Genomic DNA, 15,135 nt, shown 5'->3' with positions numbered 1-15,135 from the left:
GCTCTAGCGCCCTACGAGGACCATATAAAACAATTGTTAATTCTCGATCAAAGTGCCTTCACCTAGTGTAGTCTTTCAACCAATTTGTGGCACCGCTGGTATACAAGCTAGTGCACCAGTACTCATAGTGCTATGCTGCTAAGTGCTCTGAATTTTGGAAATACTAATTACCATGGGCAAATCAGATCAATCTCAGCCAAATCTACAACTCGAACCACATAAAAAAAACAGAAACAGAGAGGTCAACTCCGGGGCAGCGGAGTCCGACTCCGGGCCCAATCATCCTCTGTCATAACAAGACTAAAAACAAATTCTAGCGGCCATGCAATGCAGCCTGACAAATATCGATACAAAAATAGATGAACTCTCTTATAGAATTGACCGAATGACCAAAAGGCTGGATAAACATATGGAGAGACTTGACACGGTTGAAAAGTGTGTCAGATGCAGAGGACATAATCACGACTGAAGTTGCAGACCACTCGAAAATGGACAAAATGTTGAGCATGCTGCAAGCCAAAGCCAAAGATTTGGAAGCGCGCTTGAGACGTAACAATGTCAGAAACGTTGGCGTGGCGGAATCTGCAAACATCCACAATATGGAGAGATATGTAGAATAATTGCTCTTAACTCTTCTGGGGAGAGACACTTTCTCAGATTTTTTGATGGCCGAGGGCGCCCACCAGGCCCTGTTGTCAAAGCCTATCCCTACAGCTAATACGCGCCCAATTGTGACCCGTCTCCTGTGTAGGAGAGTAGGATCTGCTTCCTATGGTTACCCCCACTTTCTGCTGTGTTTCACTGGTTTTTCGACTTTAGTCTGGCTGTGGCCCTGCTAATCAGGACCACAGCCTAGCTGTTCCCTCTCTAACTTGATTGCATTTACTTTAGGTACATACTAGATTTGTTACTGGGTCACCCTTATGAGTCCCTAGCATATGGTACCTTAGGAACTAAGGGTTTAGGTACCCCTGAGGCCTACTAGGGGCTGAAGCATGTATTATGTCACTTCTGGGAAACCTTCCAATATGGCACCACAGGTCTGCACTTGCAGCCTGTGTATGGTGGTGTAAGCACCCTTTTACATTCTTTGTTTATTTCTTGCATTTCCTTTTAAATTTAGAATTTCTCTTTTAACTCTTCTGTATACTTTCAACCATGGCTCATGCCAGGCTGTTGTATGACATCATTCAGAACTAGAGCTGGGATCATTCTTCAGCTTGAACCTGTAACAGCAGTACTGTGCTCTTTGGTTATTAAATACCATTTCAACTACTTTGGGACTTCAAGATTCCTTATTTCAGAACATTACATTGGCGACGAGGGACCCTGTACCTGCTACCTTCCTGAGCACAGGTGCGGTACTATTTTCTTGGGATTTTTTACCTTATTCCTGTCATACTGAATACTGGAGTATCAGTGTTATGGTTTTGCTTCAACTTGTTTGAATAACTTTCAAGGAGGATCTCTTTGATCTTGGAATTTTTTTAATATTTATTCAACTTTGGGATTTTTCTGATTGTTTTGATCTTCATTTGGATGTCTTCAGCTACCAAAACAAAGTACAGGTTGCTTATTTAATCGGATCTAACTCTACTGAATCGTTTTTTTTTTAAACGTCCTGACCCTTTCCTGTACCGTTGTACACATTTCTAACCTTTTGGGCGTTTGGTCTACATTTTACTACATTGGAATCATCGTTACCTGCTCGTGGTCTTATTTGTAAGTCGCGCTTTCGCCTTCATGCACGCGTCTCCATGGACACCCCTGCAGTGAACAACAACAACTGACAAAGGACTACGATTGTGCCCCTCAGCGTGATCGCGTCTTCGCGTCAACGTGATCACGTCCGGCAACCATTTTTTGGTTGCTATAGCAATATTTAACACTGATTCTCCGATGCGCGGCAACCAGCATTGACTTGCCGATGCGCACGGCAGCGCGTCTATTTCAATACCTCTGCTACTTACGGAATGCAAACAGATTGCTTGGATTTCTTCATTTTCAAGTAATTTTTAGACAATTAGGGGCCTATTAGGATGGCGGACGGACTTGCGTCCGTCCGCTACCCCCGAGGTGGAGGGACCGTCCGCAAGGGCAGCGGCGTTCCCTCCATGCCAATTAGGATGTGACCGCCACCCTGGCGGTCACATCCTGTATCTTTAACATTGCGGTGGGTGCTGCTTCAAGCAGCACCTGCTGCAATGTTAAAAATGCATGCATTGCATTTGCATGCACAAAGCGGAAGGCACCGCGCGGAGCCTGCCGCTTTGTGCAAGCAAATGCAGGGGGGTACAATAGGTACCCCCCATTGTGCACCCCCACCCCACCCTTCACCCTGGGGACCCGCAAGGGCCCCCCAGAAGCAAAGGTCCACATGCTTTTCCACGGCGGAAAAACCACAGCGGAAAATCATGTTTACACATGCTTCCTAATTTGGCTGACGGTGTCTTGCAGACACCGCCACCAAATAGCAGGCTACACCCCGCGGATCAGCGGAGGACAGACCTGCCGTCCGCCGCTGATCCTGCCGCCATCCTGATCTGGCGGGTGGTGTTTGCAGGGACCGCAGCGGTGAATCCGCATCCTCCGGGCCGGTGGTGGCTTCCACCGGCCCGGAGGATGCGGATTCACCGCCATCTTAATCGACCCCTTAGTTTGGATTTCTTCGTCCTTGAGTAATTTTTAGACACGCTAACCAACAATCCTACAATATCTTTTATCTCATAGAACAAATTACATACTGTTTTATACATTGCATATTATATCGTATTGCAACATTTATTTTGTTTCTTTGAAAGGTGTTCATTTATACACTAGATATTTTTTATTATTATTCCTTGCATAGTACTTTATATTGGTATTGTATTACAATTCTTTCCATATTGTTTTCATTTGTTGGGTCATAGTTTTAATTGTCCATCACCATCATGCAATTTGACCCGCCCACCAAGTTTTTGCAAGCCAAAGGTGAACCTCCTATTCCATGGTCTAGATGGAAAGAGTATTTTATCAACTATTTGAAGGCTATTGATGGAGAAAGAATGGGAAATGAAAGGAAAAAGAGCATATTGTTACATTGTCTTGGCTCTTCAGGTCAAGATATTTTTAGAACATTGCCGGTGGCTAGTGGAGATTATGGTACGTTTGATGAAGCTCTTATGGGTATGGAAACATGATTCAAACCTACTACTAGCATAGCTCTCAATAGGTATAAATTCTACACTAGAGCTCAGAGAGAGGGCGAAACGTTTGATGATTTTCTAACTGCTCTCAGGACTCTAGTAGTGTCTAGTAACTTAGGCAATCTTGCTGATGAGATGATAAGGGATCAAATTATTGTCAAGAAGCAAGAAAACACAAGAACAGTTGTGGATTTTAGGGAATCCAAATCTTAATGACACTTTATCGACTGAAAAAGCTTTTGAGCAATCAGATAAGTGGAGGGAAACGTTTGATAATGTGAACGCTAAGGGGGATAGTAGTAGAAGTATGTAGTCTGTGTTATTAAAAAAAATGCTGTCTAAGTCTTTTCACCATGTTAGAAACTCTAAAAGTATTGTTTGTTTCAGGTGTGGAAGTAACAACCACGTAGCCTCATTCAAATTTCGCCCTGCCATAGTTAAGGAATGCTTCAAATGTGGTAGAATTGGACACTTTGCAATTGCGTGCAAAGATGATCGTAGAAGGACTATCGAGCCTCAAATAAGTTTTAACTCCAAAAGTAGGAATGTGTCTGTTGTGAGGAGTGTTAATTTGTCTGAAGAAGATTCCAATTTGGAAAAAGGGATGGTTGTATCGATTCTAGATGTATGTTCTATAGGGGAGGAGGATTTAAGTTCACCTAAATGTACTGTCAAATTTTTGAATGAGTTTTTAGAACTTATGGCAGACTCTGGTTCGCCATGGACCATTATAACAGAAACGTATTTTGAGGAAAAGTTTGGGAAGGTGTTATCTATTGAAGATTTATCTAGTCCAGATATTCTTGCTCGAAGTTTTGATGGCTCTATTATTGATCTTACAGGGTATGTTGCTTCAGAAGTTGAATTTAAAGGGAAGTCAGCCTTTATTAAGGTGTATGAGGGTAGAAAGGGTGTGAATGTTTTGGGCTGGAAAGATCAATGGAGACTAGGTATCATCCTCAATCCACGTAATATGGAACCAGTCATGATATTAGACAGCAATGATATTGTTGGTGTCATGAAGGATGGTACTGATCCACTTCTTATTGAGAAGAAGTTCCCCAAGGTATTTTCTGACACTTTAGGCAAACTGAAAGGTTTCACACATGAAATCAAATTAAAAGAGGAGTTTCCCCAGTTAAGCAAAAACTTAGAAATGTGCTTATTAATGTGAGGGAAGAACTTGGCAAATTATTGAAAGGGATGTTGGATGAAGGTGTGATCGAAGAAGTGGAGTCATCGGAATGGGTTTCTCCGATTGTTTTGGCACGGAAATCTGAAAATTCTTTAAGGCTGTGTGTCAATCTTCGTGCACTTAATGCTAATATTTCAATCGATTATCACCCTCTGCCGAACATTAATGAGGTTGTGAGCATTTTGGGAGGTGCCACTGTTTTTTCGACCTTGGACCTCAGGTCGGCTTATCATCAAATAGAATTGGCTGAAGAATCTCTTCATCTAACTACTTTTATAACACCACAGGGGTTGTGCCAGTTCAAAAGGATGCCTTTTGGACTGGCGTCTTCGGCGTCAGTTTTCAAAGATCCATGTGCCATCTTTTCAGACAAATGGAGATTTGAGTAAAATGCTTCCAAGATGACATTTTAATTTATTCACCTGATGAAACAACACATTCAGAGCATCTTAGTAATGTTTATAAGATTCTCAAGGACCATGGGCTCACACTGAAAAGGAACAAATGTAAATTTTTTCAAGAATCTGTTGAATATTTAGGTCATACTCTTTCCAAGGAGGGTGTAATTCCAAAGAAGTCGCTTGTGGATGCTATACTCAAGGCTCCATCACCAGACTTTAAAGAGAAAGTACTTTCCTTTTCAGGTCTTTGTGAATATTATAGTAAATTCATAAAAGATTTTGCGTCAAAAATGGATCCATTAAGGGAACTCACAAGAAAAAATGTGGAATTTGTGTGAGGAAAAAGTCAACAGGAAGCATTTGAAAATATTAAGGCAGAGATGGTTGCTGCACCATCTCTTAAACCATTCTGTGTTAGAAAAACATGATGCTAGTCTCTATGGATTAGGATGTGTGTTGTCAGTGTTCCAGGAAGGGTGAGTGGAATGTGGCTTTCACCTCACGAACTTTGAATCTGACAGAAAGATGTTAAGCTGTCATAGAAAAAGAGTTATTAGCATGTGTGTGGGGTGTAGAACACTTTAGAAATTACATTTGGGGTGCACGATTTATTTTGAAAACGGATCATAAACCTTTGATCACCATCCTAGCTCCTGGTGGTGGTCTTAATGCCACGGCAAGAATTACTAGATTAAAGTCACGTTTGCAAGAATACACATTTACTGTGGAATATGTTCCAGGGAAAGTGAATGTTATGGCAGATTGCTTATCTTGTCTTCCCTGTGACGGGAGTGACATTTCATGTGAAGAGGAAATTGTTTTCTGAAGTGCTATCCAACAAATATTTCTGCCATTTCTGAGGAGTTGTGGAGAAAATGTATGAAAGAAGATAACATTTTGCAGGAAATTATTAATTATACCTGTGTTGGTTGGCCTTCAAAGAAAGACATTTCAGATGAGTTATTTCCATTTTGGAAAGTTTCTGATGAGACTTTTGTGGAAGGTGATTTCATTTATAGACCAGGAAAATGCATTCCACCTGTACCTTTACGTGACGCTATATTAAATCTGAGTCATGAGATTCATTTAGGTATGTCATCAATGAAGAGGCTTATTAGATCTTTCTTAGCTGCGTTCACTTTGTTTACAATAAGACCACAACCCACAACCATCCTCAACCTACCCTGCGAAGAAACTGGAACAAAATGACCATCGACCAGATCTCCACATCGCTTCTTCAAAACCCCCCTGCCCACTCATCGAACCCCAACCAAGCAGCCATTAACCTCACTCAATGGCTAAGCAACACCGCCGACAACCTAGCACCTTTGAAAAAACGTCAAATCAAACTAGGCAGCAAAAACGCCCCCTGGTTCAACGAGGATCTTAAGAAATCCAAGAAACTCTGTCGCTCCCTTGAGAAGGCCTGGAAAAAAGACCCAAACACCAACACCAGGGACGCCTTCAAAAACGCCACCCGCATACACCACCAATTGATCCGGACTGCCAAGAAAACCGCGTTCAAAGACCGACTAGACAAAAACGCCCACGACAGCAAGGAATTATTCAACATCGTCAAAGAGTTTACCAACCCCACTGCCAACTCCAACGACACCACCCCCTCTCAAACCCTTTGCGAGTCCCTAGCTTTGTTCTTCCACGACAGAATCGCAGACATCCACAACAGCTTCGACAACCAACCCGAAGACCAACCCACCCAACCCTCTGCCGTACCTTCACCCCCCTTGAACATCCTTAATGACTGGAACCCAATCTCCACTGAGGACACCATCCGCCTGATGAACTCCATCCACTCAGGATCCCCTACAGACCCATGCCCTCACCACATCTTCAACAAAGCAGACTCCATCATAGCACCACACTTCCGAGACGTCATCAACTGCTCCCTCAACTCCGGCACCTTCCCAGAAAGCTGGAAACACGCCAAACTCAGCGCCCTTCTGAAAAAACCCACAGCTGACCCCACCGAACTCAAAAACTACAGCCCCATCTCGCTCCTTCCATTCCCGGCCAAAGTCATCGAGAAAGCTGTCAACAACCAGCTCGCCGCCTTCCTCGAAGCCAACAAATCCCTCGACTCCTCACAGTCCGGCTTCCGAGCCAAACACAGTACTGAGACCGCACTCATCGCAGCAACAGACGACATCCGAACTCTACTGGACAATGGAGACACAGTCGCCCTCATCCTCCTCGACCTCTCCGCAGCCTTTGACACAGTCTGTCATAACACCCTGTTACAACAACTCAGAAACATCGGAATCCAAGGAAAAGCACTGGAATGGATCACCTCATTCCTTGCCGGAAGAACTCAGAGAGTACGCCTCCCACCATTCAAGTCAGAGGCCACTGAAGTCATCTGTGGCGTGCCACAAGGATCTTCACTCAGCCCCACCCTCTTCAACGTATACATGAGCCCCCTCGCGACCATCGCACGCCAACACAACCTCAACATCATCTCCTACGCTGATGACACTCAACTGATCCTCTCACTCACCAAAGACCCAAACATCGCCAAAACCAACCTACATGAAGGAATGAAAGAGGTAGCCGAATGGATGAAGCATAGCCGTCTGAAACTGAATTCAGACAAAACAGAAGTCCTTATCTTAGGTTCCTCCCCCTCCGCCTGGGACGACACTTGGTGGCCAGAGGCCCTTGGAAAAGCACCCATCCCGACGGATCACGCACGGAACCTAGGCGTCATCCTGGATTCCTCACTCTCGATGACCAGACAAGTCAACGCCGTCTCTTCATCTTGCTTCAACATTCTTCGCATGCTCAAAAAAACATTTCGCTGGATCCCCACCGAAACTAGAAAAACGGTCACCCACGCACTGGTTACAAGCCGCCTGGACTACGGAAACACCCTCTACGCCGGTACAACCGCAAAACTTCAGAAAAAACTCCAACGCATCCAGAACGCATCAGCCAGACTCATATTAGACATCCCGCGTAAAGAACACATTTCTGGTCACCTGAAAAACCTCCACTGGCTCCCCGTCAATAAGAGGATAACTTTCCGCCTCCTCACCCACGCACACAAAGCTCTTTACGAACTTGGACCCGAATGCCTCAATACACGTCTTTCCTTCTACACCCCCCCCCCCCGCCAGCTGCGCTCTTCCAACCAAGCCCTCGCTGCTGTTCCCCGCGTCAACAAAACCACCATGGGAGGAAGATCATTCTCCTACCTAGCGGCCAAAACCTGGAACTCACTTCCCATGCACCTTCGCCTCACTCAAAACCACCTAGCATTCAGAAAGCAACTTAAAACCTGAATATTCGAGAAGTAATTCCCCACCCCTCTTCAAGCGCCTTGAGACCCTCTGGGTATGTAGCGCGCTATATAAATTTATTGACTTGACTTGACTTGACATTGTTATGGTGGATTATCATTCCAAATGGCCTGAAGTGAAGTTGGTTCTGCACGTTACCACCAGCAGTGTCATTTTGTTCTTGAAAGAAGTTTTTGCCAGGGAGGGTTGTCCAGAAGTTATTATTTCAGACAATGGGGTACAGTTAAAGTCATTTGAAATGAATGAGTTTCTAGAATTGCATAATATTCGGCATGTTACCACATCCTTTTATGATCCTCAAGGGAATGGTCAGGTGGAAAGGTTCAATAGGGTTCTCAAACAAGACATACTTTGGGCAAGAACTTTTGGTGCTGATTGGAAAGACAAATTAAGGGAGAAATTGTGGTTATACCGTATAACTACACACACAACCACAGAAGTTTCACCTTTTTGTTTGCTTAAAGGTAGAGATCCTGTTTCTAAATTGTACCCTTGGTGGTTTAAGAAGGTTGTCAGTACTCGGTCTTCTCAGAGAACCAAGGAAGACACGTAGGGTGGAAGAAATGCAATTAAATAGTAAAAGCAATTATGATGTCCGTATGAAGGTTAGAGTACCTGATTTTGTTGTTGGGGAGTTTGTCAGAATTCGAAAACCTGGAATTCTTCTTAAACATGATACTAAGTTTAGTAGACCCATGAAAATTGTCAAAGTTAACAATAATAGTGTGGTCACGCAAGAGGGACAGGTGTTGAATATGAGACGTGTCTCTAAATGTCATGTGAATAATTTGTAATGTTTGTAGGGAAAGAGATGTGTTACATTCTTTGTTTAGTTCTTGCATCTCCCTTTTAATTTAGAATTTCCCTATTAACTATGCTGTATACTTTTAACCATGGCTCATGCCAAGCTGTTGTATGACATTATTTAGAACTAGAGCTGGGATCATTCTTCAGCTTGAACCTGTAACAGCAGTTCTGTGCTCTTTGGTTATTAAATACCATTTCAACTACGTTGGGACTTCAAGATTCCTTATTTCAGAACATTACACACCCCTTACTTAGATACAGTGTACCTATATACATATAGACACATATTAACCTATAAGTCACTACTATGGCAGGCCTTGACAATCCTGAAGGCAGAGTGCTTGGTTTTGTGTGAGAGGGTGCCCTAGCATGAGCTGAGCCCCTCAGCAGCTTTCGGAATCCCTTCCTTTTAGTTGTTCTATGATATAGCCATAACATATACTCTTAAGTGCATTAAAATACCTGCGGTTAATGCTAACTTTGGAATGGTTTTTTATCGAAAACATGTCATGTTTGGTGTCAAACACTTTGGAATACTAGGAACCCAGTCACTAAGACTTTAGATTACCCTGGACAAAACTCTGAAACATAAATCTTGGACCTTCGACATTCCATATCGACTGGAAGACGGAATAAATCTCCCTTGGGGTCAAGGAGTGACTCCACTGTTCAAACAGGCACCAAATAAGTATCTTGTCGGTCTGCATTTTCAAGGCTCCCGATGGATCCCGAAGAATCTGCGACACAGGACACGGACTTCCAGACATCTCCGAGGCTGACACGAGTCCCCAGCGAAGCTCAGACCTGTAGCTATCACGAGAGATGTGGGACCAGAACTCCTAGACATCCTGCACTTTTGCTAGTGCATCAACTTCCAGAGCTTTCAAGAAGTTGTGCATTGGGCTACTAGTAGTCCAAGCCGTGAGCACCTCTTGCCTCGTAGATTGTGGGCCTACACTCCACGAGTGTTCCGTGAGCCCGCTTTCAGCATTTCCGCTCAAGTCTCTGCTTGGTGTTTGCCATTTCAGTCCGCCTTTGAAGAAGTGCGCGAGGCGCACGAAACGCGTCGGCCTTTAAGACTGAGAAGCTGTGTTGTTTTGCCTCGACTTGGAGCTGCAGCTCGCACTAAATAAATGCTGAAAACTTACCTATCTGTTGAGTGGCTTCCTTTGAGGGGACAAAAGTGTGTTGGATTAGAAAGCGGCCAGTCCTGCCGCGAAGGAAGCCCTGCCGTTTTCACGGACCTGTGCTGGCACCAACCGATGTCAGCACTTAAGGGACAGAAGGTGCGTGGTGAGAGTTATATGGTGCAACTCCATTGCACGGGACAATTCACCAACCCACTTGGGATTTCATTTCAATTTTATACATGGCAGCACGCAAGCATTTTACTTGAAAGACATTGCCCGGGACTTCTAAGACCAGCAGGCAGTTTCACTGTCCCTGCCCATTGGGGCGAGCGTCACAAAGCATTTCAGGTGCCGAGGTCTCTGCTTGGTGTTTGCCATTTCAGTCCGCCTTTGAAGAAGTGCGCGAGACGCACGAAACGCGTCGGCCTTTAAGACTGAGAAGCTGTGTTGTTTTGCCTCGACTTGGAGCTGCAGCTCGCACTAAATAAACGCTGAAAACTTACCTTTCTGTTGAGTGGCTTCCTTTGAGGGGACAACAGTGTGTTGGATATATATATATATATATATATATATATATATATATATATATATTCCAAAACGATCCACTCCAATTCGGCTAGAAAGATGACCAGCACACGATACCATAGATTGTGAATTTCTTTAATTCAAGCCCCTACCCCCACAACAGACGCGTTTCGCCAGAAGGCTTCGTCAGTGTTCACCTGTGCAAAATTACACGGCGCCATTTAAAGCCACATTCCTTATTCACATCATCAACATAAATGACGGTTCTCATTGTAATAAGAAAACTATAACAGCGGCCATCTTTTAGTGTGCAAATACGTAGACCAATTCATATTCTCAACAAGGCGCTGTGTATAATAAAGTGCTATAGTGCATATTAAAAACCATTTAAGCAACAAGTTACTCTTTTATAACAAAATGCGTGCATACTGAGAGATATTTTTCGAGCATTTTTCTCATTTGCAGGCTACGGTATTCACAGCAGTATATTTTATAAACATATGTCCATTTCTACACCGTAACCTTGATTTACTGATAGAAATTCTGCCCTGGATGGGCCTAGCCAAGCTATTAGTTTGAACAGCTTAATTGAGCCCTAGATGGGCAATCAAAGTCATAGAGAACAGTCGGGCATTGCTCAAATGTATACTTTGGAAGCAGGTACCTGCATGTGGGATTGGGGTACTCCCAGATGTTGTTTAGGACCCAATTGCGTCTACAGATGTACCCACATTTCTTCATTATTATTAAGTCCCCAGGGAACCATTGTCTTTAGACCGATGATATATTTTGACTCAAGAGTACGAAGTAATCTTTCTCTATCACCTCCCCTTTCGGTACGTTCCACTTGATCAATACAATAAAAGCTAAGCAGGTCCCTGTCGCTTTTGTGGAATTCTGCGAAGTGTCGTGCCACGGGGTACGACTTATCTTTGTTCGCGATTGCCCGCATGTGTTCAAGGATTCGCATCTTAGTAGGCTTGATTGTACTGCCTATTTAGCGTTTCCCACACGGACAGAGGAGGCAGTAGATAGTGTACTCAGAATTGCAATTGAGTAATTTTTTGATATTTTTTTCAGGCTCATTCTCATAGGTTCTTCCTGGGTATGTTTTTGTTATTTTGCTAGTTTTGCAGGCCTTGCAGGCTCGACAAGGAAAAAATCCTTTTGATTTTGAGATTTGTACAGATTTTTTCTTGGACGCAAAGTGACTATGGACAAGATGGTCCGCCAGAGATTGACTGCGCTTGTATGTGATTACAGGTCTCTCTGGGAGGACTTTTTTGATTATGTGGTCAGTGTTAAGGATATGCCAGTTTTTTTGAAATATGTGCATAATCCTTCCTGACTTCACATTAAAAGTTGTGATCATTCTGGGAATTTCCTCTTGCCTTGACACCTGTTTCGCTACCAAACATTGTTCTCTCGGGATTTTATAGGATTTTTCTTCAGCAATGTTCAATGCATTGTGAGAATATCCTCTGACCTGGAATCTTCTTTTAGCTTCTTCCTTTGCCTGAACGTACTCCTCCTCATCCGAGCAGTTTCTTTTCAGGCGTAGGAATTCGCCATACGGGATACTCCCGATCAGGCATTTGGGGTGCTGGCTTGCTGCATGTAAAACAGCATTCCCTGCCGTGGGTTTTCTATATAGTCGGGTTTGTATTTTCCCCTTATTGACATAAGCCTCCAGATCTAGGTAGTAGACACTGGTGTCACTGATTGTACTCGTAAATTTGAGGTTCCAGATATTGTTGTTAAGTGCGGCAATATAATCCTCAGCCGAGGTTCTACTACCGCGCCAAACCACAAACAGATCATCTATGTATCTTGTCCATAGAAGAATATTGTCTGTCCAGTGGTCGTTTGCCTCCCCCCAGGCCTCGTGCCTGGGGGGAGGCAAATATATATATACTAGCAGCCCGTCCCGACCTTGTCCGGGAGCAACAGGCTTCCCCGACCCCCGCCCGCCCCGACATTGTCCAGCAGCCCGTGCCCCCGCCCGGCTTGTCCCCGGCCTGCCCCGACCCCCGCCTGCCCGACATGGGTCCCCTTACCTCAGCCACCGCTCTCCCGCCTGTCCGCTGCTCGCACCGCCGCAGGCCTGTCCGCTGCTCCTCACATCACCGCTCCTCCCCCGCGCCATGTCCACCGCTCCCTTACCTCAGCCGCCGCTCCTCCAGCCTGTCCGCTGCTCGCACCGCCGCTGGCCTGTCTGCTGCTCCTCACGTCACCGCTTCTCCCCCGCGCCATGTCCTCCGCTCCTCGTCGCGCTCCTGGACGCCGCTCCTCCCCGCGCTCCTGACGTGAGCACGCACGTCGCTGACGGCGATACTTCGGAGGGAATTTTTTAAATAACGTTTTTTTTATTTTATTTATATAGCCTATAACCATGTACACACCCTGACGATTCCAACGGTGTCTCGGGTGTGTGGATTGGCGCTATGGTTCCCGAGTTTACCCGCCTCAAAGGCTGAAAGTTCTTCCTTTATTATAGTAGTATAGATATAAAAGTACACCACACAAGGTATATATATATATATATATATATATATATATATATATATATATATATATATATATATATATATATATATATATATATATATATATATATATATATATATATATATATATATATATATATATATATATATATATATATATATATATATATATATATATATATATATATATATATATATATATATATATATATATATATATATATATATATATATATATACCTTGTGTGGTGTACTTTCATTTGATTATTCAAGAGATTGTAGACTGGTAAAGCAAGCTGCTTTACATTCCTTCTAGACTTAGCCTGAAGGCTGCTCTCCACAGCTACCATAGCTTTATATAAAGGTTGTCTTAAACCTACCATCAATAAGGGTCGTTTGGACTGGTGCAAGGTGCCCACTAGAATAGTGGACATCATTTGCCAGGCCAACTTATCACATCCTGAATTACAGGGACAGCAATGCTGCCCTCCGAAAGGCTTGAGATTTAAAGGTTCTGCGGCATTAGGGCATGGATCTCACTCTTTACCCGGACTTTATGCAGCAGGTGCAAGAAGCCCGTTAACAATTCATCCAAGTAAAGAGAAAGCTACGTGAACTGAACTTTGAATATAGCATGCTCTACCCAGCAAATTACGAATGCTCTCATACGGGAAACCATATTTTTTCACACACCTGAAGCAGTTCCTACAGTTCCTCAAAAGACACAATGGCTGGAGTTCCCCTGGGGCCTCTCCTAGAGGAGCACCCAATGTAGACAATGACATGTTAAATTGAGATAACTTCAAAATACCCAGTCACCTTCAGCATCTTTGACTGGAGGGCACTGGGCCGAGCCCCGGTAGAGTTTAGCCACCCTATGCGACTCATCATTGGGGCCTTGGGCATTTTGAACTCGGACCGCACTACGTGGCTGTCCGTGGCACCTATGGCCTGGGCCTAGACATGGCCCCCTACTCCTTCCTCAGCGCCTCCTAAGACATGGGTAAGACTGTGCCCGCTGGGTGGAGTCCGGTGAGTCAAGAAAAAGACTTATCATATAATGGGGTTTGCGGATAATATCCTTCCCAACTGTAATAGGCTGTGAACTGATTCTGGGTATTCAGAAATTCACTACTGCTCTGAACGAATGGTTCCAGTTTACTGGGGGTAGAGGTCTCCGCAAGGCGGAGAAATGGGGTGCTGGATCCGTCCTATGGGTAATTATCTTTTCCGGGTATAACGCGAGTTCTATTAACAAGCATCATCTGCCCCCATGTGCGTCCTACCATATGAAGGTATTCTGGTCTGGTATTTTGTTTTATGGTTTTTGATTGGGAGGTTGGGGCGGGTTTATATTCTGCTATGCTTAGTTGTGGAGTGCGTAGAGTGGGTGGGTTTATTTGTGGGGAACATATTCATGATGTTTTCAATATCAATGTTTTAGTGCAATGGCAGGTTGGACGTACGAGAGGTCCTTGTGGGTTCGAAAAGGGATGTGTGACCTAGACAACACGGTTGACACTCAACAAGTCTCCCCTTCTTTCAGATTCCTCACATGGAACCTAAGGCGCCTGAACGGCCACAGGAAACTTTGTAAGGTACTAGCATACTTGAGAAGACCCAGCGTGGATGTAGCGATCTACAAGAGACACACCTATGAAAAATAGTGGGCTCCTAAAGCAGCACAGGGTTACAGGGGTCCTTTTGTGCTGCTGGTTTCACCTCACATGCTCGGGGTTCTGATATGGACCAGTCATAGGTTTGGCATTACATTACAAAAACTATGTATAGAACAAGAGGGCAGATTTGTTACTGCTCGTTGTGTCAGAGACGGAGATGTGTTCCTAATAGATGGAGTGTACAGACCCAATCACGATGATTCATAGTTTTATAACATATTGAGTGCCCGTTTACTTCAATGGGGAGACCTCCCACTGATATGGAGCGGCTTTAATGGTATATTGGACTCAGAGATTGCTCAAAGGGCACCCCACGGCAGCCTTCCACAGCTGCTAGAGCAATCTCAGATATCAGAGCTCTTAGACCTGGTAGATATATGGAGACTTGG

The 15,135-nt window shown here is 44.2% G+C and overlaps 1 protein-coding gene across 1 annotated transcript in view; it reads right to left on the bottom strand.

Moving 5' to 3' along the window:
* The window catches only part of LOC147679783 (myoferlin-like), a 1,922,797-nt gene that overhangs the window by 1,663,656 nt on the left and 244,006 nt on the right, over positions 1 to 15,135 (bottom strand). The gene's annotated exons all lie outside the window — the stretch shown is intronic.

The sequence above is a fragment of the Lissotriton vulgaris genome, chromosome 11 (genome assembly GCF_964263255.1).
Source record: "Lissotriton vulgaris chromosome 11, aLisVul1.2, whole genome shotgun sequence".
Taxonomy (NCBI): Eukaryota; Metazoa; Chordata; class Amphibia; order Caudata; family Salamandridae; genus Lissotriton; species Lissotriton vulgaris.
The sequence above is the reverse complement of the archived record's forward strand: the minus strand, read 5'-3'. Positions and strand labels throughout refer to the sequence as shown.